The sequence below is a fragment of the Sarcophilus harrisii genome, chromosome 4 (assembly GCF_902635505.1).
Source record: "Sarcophilus harrisii chromosome 4, mSarHar1.11, whole genome shotgun sequence".
NCBI lineage: Eukaryota > Metazoa > Chordata > Mammalia > Dasyuromorphia > Dasyuridae > Sarcophilus > Sarcophilus harrisii.
The window spans coordinates 305,300,105-305,308,326 of NC_045429.1; positions in this window are offsets into that span (position 1 = coordinate 305,300,105).

The window sequence follows — 8,222 nt, forward strand, 5'->3', positions numbered from 1 at the left end:
ACAATGAGAAAGTAACCCTAGAGCAACACAGCTTAGCTGCTGCAAGCTTCCTAATCTTACTGTTGACTTGGATAGAGTAGGCATTAATGATGTATTAAACTGTATTGAATTGCCTGGCCACAAACTCCCACGCTCTCTCACATGCTGCACTAATTTTGTAATTGTGCACCAAACATTGAATGCAGTGTGAGAGTGTATAAGAAACCATCAATAAAATACAAGGTGTTTTCAGCCTAGGCTTGGTTCCTTTGCTATACTAGTGTAAATTGTGAAGTACTATATAAATGTGAGTTTTTCAGATTCTTTTATCAGTAATAATAAAAATAAACCATGGCAAGATAATGAAACACCAAGTTTTGGTGCAGGAAAAGTGATGATCCTTTTTTGCCAAGGAATACTGTGGTGCAGGGGAAAGGATGCTGGATTTGGAATGGGAGGACCTGAGTTAGCTCTGACATTTATTGCCTATGTGACCTTGGGGTAGTAATTGAACCATTTCAGCTCCCAGTTCCTCCCCTATAAAATGAAAGAGTTGTAACAGGTTAAGATCTAGCCCTGAATCTTCCTATAAGTGCTCTTTCTGTCTCTTCTTTCTCTCCTCTCTCTCCCTCTGTCTCTTTCTCTGTGTGTGTGTGTGTGTCTCTCTCTCCGTCTCAATCTCTTTCTTCTCTCTCTGTCTCTTCTCTTTTTCCTCCCTGCCTCTCTTTTATAGGGCAGAAGTTGTGGACTTTGTCTCAGCCCCCAAGGAAGAGCAGTGATCATTTCAGTGCTTAGGAAAATGCAAGAACTGGGCATCCCTGAGTTAAGACCAGTCAGGTACTATGGAGCTCTCCTCACGCTGCTCTGACCATATGCTCCTGCTGGGTAAGGCTCTTAAGTGCATTCCCCAGCCCCCAACCAATTGCTCTTCTTCTACTTTGTTGTTATGGCAACCCTAGCCCTCCTTCCCCTATAAACACTTCCTCTTCACCCTTCCCTCAGTCTTCTTCCAAATCACCCCCCCCCCCTTCCAGAATAACAATGTTCTCTTATACTTCCCCAGTCCTTAAAATCTTTCCTTGGGAATAAGACCGTTTTAATAAGCACAATACATTGTGCTTCTATCTGCTGCAGGCAGAGGCCACACACACACACTCACACCCACACCCACACACATTTTATCCTTTTAAGATTTTATCAAATCTCCAGATGCTGACACCCTGGCCCCACTTTCCCATATTCCATTTAATTTACATATTTTTTTCATTATCCTGAACTTGACAGATAGCAACAAATATGAACATTTCCCGAAACTAAGAAGAACAGAAAATGAGTATTGTATAAGAAACCATGAATCTCATTACATTACTTTTTGTTTTTGGATGGAATTCAGTGTGTTCCAAAAGCTGTCCGGCTTGTCTATGTTTCTCTCTAAGCGGACATTAACATTCTTTTTCTTCCTTCTTCACTCTGCTCTTTTTTTTCCTTTTTTCCTTTTTTTTCTCTCCTTTCTTTCAATCCGAGGTTTATTTATTCTTATGTTGCTATCACTCCCCCCGTTAAAAAAAACCAAAACCAAAACAAAAACCACCTCTCTTGTAACAACTTTGCATAGTCATGCAAAGCAGATCCATATTCTGTTTGTGTCTCAAAGTGTATTTCATTCTGCTTTCTATTCTCTATCACCTTTGTCGAGAGGTTTGCCCATCTATTTTTCCAATATCTGCAATGAATATGGGAGCTCAGATGGCATTCACCTGGTTTGGGGGCAATTTATTTTCTAGACGGTGATTCCAAAGACCCTTAGGAGAAGGCCCAGCAAAAGCCAGAAATCACTCCAAAATACTTTCCCTCAACGCCCCCTCCTGCCTTATCATTCTATGTGAAGGAAAATGCAATAGCAGCCGGAGGACACCAAAGCTTATGTTTGGGATGGGGAATGCTCAGATAATGTAATGTAGGATGGTAGATGTGTTCTGGGAGAGAAGAGACTGGAGGCATAAAAGCTCCTAGAATCTGCCTCGAATGACTACATCCATTTCTCCATCCACTACTGTCAGGAGTGTGTGTCTCTGCTCCCTCAGCTGTGCCTTTAATCCTCTCTAGAAATAACTTCAAATGCTGGAAGGGGTTCTCCTCTGGGCAAGTTGTTCTGCTGCTTTGCAGAATCGTTTGTGGGGTGGTGTGAGGAGGACTAGAGAGGGGGAGGAAGAGAGAGAAATTCTCTTGGCCTGTCTGCTGCAGCAGGGTCGAATTCTACAAAGCATTCCTGATCTGAACTGATTCAAGCTGCTTGATTTCATTAACTCTTGGCACCTTTAGCTATTTAAAATCTCCATAGGTAGAGTCAATTTTCAGCCTAGTCTATGGTACTGTCCCTTTTCAATTCAATCAGGCCATTCATACTTCAAAAAAGAATGGTAAGATAGTAATACCTTATTAACACATTAATACCACATCATGTGATTATATCAACTTAGCTGGGGTCTTAACACTTGACTCTATTTCCTTCCTGCTATTCTGGTCCTAAATATCCTCAGACACTCACACATAATTATTTCTTGGGGCCCCCAGTAAAGATTTCTTATTTTCTCTTTGTCTCAAATTTGGTGTCATCTGTCTCAAACCTAGAAGACTCTTCAGAGGAAAATTAATAATCCATCCTCCCCTTCTGCATCCTTGTGGACCCTTCTCTGATGACTGCTCAATGCTTTTTTCTGTCCACCTCTGGGTTTCTCCTGCCTTTTGGCAAAATCAGCTGGGGACAAGAAAAGAAAAGTGGCTTAAGTGAAATCAGATTATAGAAACATTGAAACTGTCTTGCTTCCCTCCCATTTGAGTCTATGAACTACGGATCACCTACAGAAGAATAAGAGGGAATCAAGATGACCTTGAATGTACTAAATTAAGATCTTTCACTGGGAAACTATGCTGACTGTTGATGACTTTAGGCTTGGGTTCCTGCCCTGGGAGGGAAGGGAAATGAAAAAGGAGCCATAACCTAAAGTTGAGCTATTTTCAAACCTTTGATATGTCTCCTTGAAGTGCTCCTGAGGCTTCATTGTATGTGGAATAGACTCTGGGTGGCCATCAAATAATTAGAGTCATAGTAATTCATATTAAGGCATAGAAGGATGGAACCTCCATATATGGTGGAAGGATCCCCATAAACTTAATTTTACTTTAACAGACATTTATTAAGTACCTATTATGTACAAGATACAATATTAGGCACTAGAGATAGAAAAGTGAAAACTGAATTCTGCCTAAAACGTTTTTAAAGTCTACTAGATGAAATCATGGTAACTTGAAGTAAAAGAGAAGAAATAATTGGAGGGAGTGCTTTGAAAAATATTTAAAAACAAAGACTAAGTGCACCAAAAAGGCATTTTAAAGAAAATCCATATTAGACATAGACAGTTTAGGTTCTCCATTGCAATGTCAAGAAAATGAAAGAAAGACCATCCCACAATCCCCTATGAAAGATTCATGGAAAGATAAAGACAAGAGTCCTAAAGAACTGCATTAATGGAGAGAGTATTCTCACCAATGAAATTTTTAAGGTATTGACTTAAGTGATGTTAAGGTCACATCGTGAGAAGTAATAATTTGACTTCAGATCTCTATAAATCAAAGTGGGAATTGGCAAAGGTATCTATTTCATCATTATTGGGGGGGAGACATCTTAACATTTTTCTTTCTCTGCCTAAGTTAAAGAAAGGCCTTGGGGAGGTCATGATAATAATAATTATTGACATTTATGTAGGGCTTCAAACACTTTAGATACATCATCTCATTTGTATGGGCCAACAAAAAGAACACTGAACTTGGAATCAGTGTATTTGGTTTTAATCCTGCCTTTGATCTTTTTTACCTGGGGTGAACCTGGAACAATTTGTTTTGTTGAGCCTGGATTACCCCATGAATAAAAGGAATAAAGGAATAAGCATGTATTAAGTACCTATGATATCAAGTCTCTCTCATTCTGTCTTTACAACCACCTTAGGAAATAGGTTCTATTATTATCCCTCTTATTCAGCTGAGAAAACTGACGAAGACAGAGATTATGTGACTTTTGAGGGTCATATAATTAGTAAATTTCTGAGGTAAGATTTAAATTCAGGTTTTCCTGACTTCAAACCCAGTTCTCTACACATTGGGTTATCGAGTACAGCCTAGGAGACTGAGATCACTTCTAAGACCCCTTCCCCTCTAAAACTGTGAACCTCACAATATTTCAGTGAGATAGTTGTGACTATTATTCCCATTTTCAGATGAAGAAACTGAAATTAGTAAAGTTAAGTGACTTATCCAGAAAAACACAGCTAGTAAGTACCTGTGGTAGTATTCAAATTCAGGACTTCCTGACTTTCAGCCCAGCACTTTATCCATTATTCCAGAGATATGAAACTATGCCATACTCCCTAAAACCAAATTGAAGTATAATTTGGAAATATTTAATGAAATAATAAAAATATAACAGAACATGGATAATTTTAATATGTAGTCAATTTCTAAGTCAATATTCTGCCTGTAGTTCAGTTCTTTTCTATTTGAATTTGACACTACTTGCTGCCGTGTCCCTCCTCTTCTCACCCAATCAATCAACCAATCACTCTAGAGCCTGTGAGCAACCAGACATAATACTAGGTGCTGGGAATACAAATACAAATATATATATATATATATATATATAAACCCCCCACCACCCCCACCACCAATAGTCTATCTCTCTATTTGTCGCTCTCTGTCTCTGTTTCTCTCCATCTCTCCCCCTCTGTCTCTCCATCTCTCACTGTCTGTCTGTCTGTCTGTCTCTCTTTCTCTTTTTCTCTGTTTCTCTCACTTTCTGTTTCTTTCAGGGCTACTAATGGAGCTGTCACTGCCCTGGTCTCATCTCATCACCTTAAGCCAAATTCCATAGAGGATGATTGCTGAGGAGTGAAGAGAAGAAGGACAGTATGTAACAAGCATGGAAGCTGGAGGAAGCGTGGGTGGTCAGGGAGTGGGAAGAGCTGTGAAAAACAATCCTGTTATAGGATCAGCAATAATAACAACAATTTTGTGTAGTATTTTCACATACAATTCTGTTTTATAGGATCAGCAACAACAATAATAATTTTGTATAGTATTTCCACATGTTAACCCACTTAATCCTCATAACTAGCCTGTTGTTATTTCCCTCATTTTCCAGATAAAAAGGCTGAAATTTAAGAGAGGTTAAAAACATCCTCCAGTTCACACGGCTAGTAAGTGGTAGCTTTAGAACTTTAACCTAGGATTTCTCATCATTTGCCTCTGAACCTCAAATCCTAAATCCCCATGCAGGGATGTGTCCCTGAAATAGCACAAAGTCTGAAATCAGCAGAGTCCTTATGTCCTTCCTTGATTGTGTCAAAAGACTGAGAAGATGGAGTCCAAAGTTCTAGATCTGAAATCACATTCCCTCCTCCTCTCTTCTTTCTTCATAATCTGTGACCTTCAGCTCCAGATTCTCTCCCTCTAGATAGGAATGGGAGAGAGGGAAAGGATAAGTAGGGCTGGTAACATGTCAGCTGAGGGAAAGATTAGGAATGGAAGTCCAACATATGGTACACTTCCCCCAGAGGATCTAGGATTGTATAAGAAGGAGGCAGAATTATTTAGTACTAGACAGGTCAGAAAGACCTGAGTTCTGAGTTCATCTCTGCTGTGGGACCATGAACAAGTCCGTAAATCTCTCAGTTTTCTCATCTATTAAAATGGAGTTAGAGACTAACTCATAGGGTTGTTATGATATTTGAAATATAATTTAAAATGCTTTTTTGTTTTTAATCTTTTTATTAAAGCTTTTTATTTTTAAAATATGCATAGATAATTTTCAGTATTCACCCTTGCCAAACTTTGTGTTCCAATTTTTTTTCTCCCTTCATCCCTAGATGATAGGTAATCCAATATATGTTAAACATATGCAATTCTTCTAGACATATTTCCACAATTATGCTGTACAAGAAAACTTAGATCAAAAAGGAAAAAAATGAGAAAGGAAAAAAATGCAAGCAAACAAAACCAAAAAGAGTGAAAATACTATGTTGTGATCCACACTCAATTCCCACAGTCCTCTCTCTGGGTATAAATGGCTCTTTCATCACAAGACCATTGGAACTGGCTTGCATCATCTCATTGTTAAAAACAGCCACATCCATCAGAATTGATCATCCTATGATTTTGCTGTTGCTGTGTTCACTTCACTAAGCAGTTCATGTAAGCTCTTCAGGCCTCTTTGAAATCATCCTGCTAATAGTTTCTTATAGAACAATAATATTCCATAACATTCATATACCATAACCTATTTAGCCATTCTCCAATAATGGACATCCACTCAGTTTCCAATTTCTTGCCAAAGTTTGTGACAAACTTTCCAGTTTTTTACAAAAAGGGCTGCCACAAACATTTTTGGACATGAGTCTCTTTTCCTCCTCTATAATCTCTTTGAGACATAACCCCAGTAGAAGCACTGCTATATCAAAGGGTATATATACACAGTTTGATAGCCCTTTGGGCATAGTTCCAATTGCTCTCGAGAATGATTGAATCAGTTCACAACTCCACCAATAATGTATTAATGTCCCACTTTTCCCACATCCCCTCAACATTTGTCATTATCTTTTCCTGTCACCTTGGCCAATCTGAAAGGTATAATGATACTTCAGAGTTGTCTTAATTTGTATTTCTCTGATCAATAGTAATTTAGAACATTTTTCATGTGACTAGACATGGTTTTGATTTCTTCATCTGAAAATTGTCTGTTCATAACCTTTAACCCTTTATCAACTGAAGAATGACTTGAATTCTTATAAATTTGAGTCAATTCTCTAGATATTTTAGAAATGAGGCCTTTATCAGAACCCTTGAATGTAAATTCTACCCCCCCTTCCCATTTATTGCTTCTTTTTTAATCTTGTCTGCCTTGGTTTTGTTTGTACAAAAACTTTTTAACATTAAGTTAATTATATTAATATTACTAATAATTAACATAATATATTATATTTTTAAATTTATTATATTAAATAATCAAAATTATCCATTTTGTATTCAATAATGTACTCCATTTCTTCTTTGGCTACAAATTCCTTCTCCACAGATCTGAGATAAACTTTCCTTGGTTCTTCTAATTTGCTTATAATATTACTTTTTATATTTAAATCATGAATCCAAATCTTGTTATATAGTGTTAGATCAGTGCCTAGTTTCTGACACACTAATTTCCAATTTAAAAAAAATTTCCCAGAAGTTTTTGTCAAATAGTGAGTTCTTATCCCAGAAGCTGGGCTCTTTGGGTTTATCAAACCTACTAGATTACTATAGTCATTGTCTATTGTGCCTTGTGAACCTAACTTATTCCATGATCGACTACTCTATTTCTTAGCCAGTAACAAATGGTTTTAATAACCACTGTTTTACAATATAGTTTTAGGTCAGATACAGCTAGGCCACCTTCATTTGCATTTTTTCCATTAATTCCCTTGAAATTCTTGATCTTTTATTCTTCCAGATGAACTTTGTTATTATTTTTTTCTAGCTCTGCATTTCTTGGGAGTTTGATTGGTATGTCACTGAATAAGTAAACTAATTTGGGTAGTATTATTTTTATCATCTTCATTCTTCCTACCCATGAGCACTTGATATTTTCCCAACTGATTAGATCTGACTTTATTTGTGTGCAAAGTGTTTTGTAATTATATTCATGAAGTTCCTGACTTTCCCTTGGTATGTAGACTTCCAATATTTTATATTATCTATTGTTATTGTAAATGGAACTTCTCTTTTTATCTCTTGCTGCTGGATTTTGTTGATAATATGTAACAAATGCTGATAATTTGTGTGAATTTATTTTGTGTCCTACAACTTTGCTAAATTTGTGAATTGTTTCTAATAGTTTTTAATTGATTCTGTAGGATTCCCTAAGAATACCAACATATCATCTGCAAAGAGTATTAATTTAGTTTCCTCCTGTAGAATGAGTTGGAGAAGGAAATGGCACTCCAAGTATCTTTGGCAAAAATTCCTGAAAGTGGTTAAAAAAAGTTAAACATGACTGAAACAAGTGAAAAGTAATAATTCTGACAGGAACATTGGGAAGATGTACTTCTTGAGAGTGGGACAGAGCAACCGTAGCAAATCTTTGGGGAATTTTCCCAATCTGTTTCATGGAAGTTGTCCCATTATAATTAGAAATCTGATGCCATTCATTACTATACATA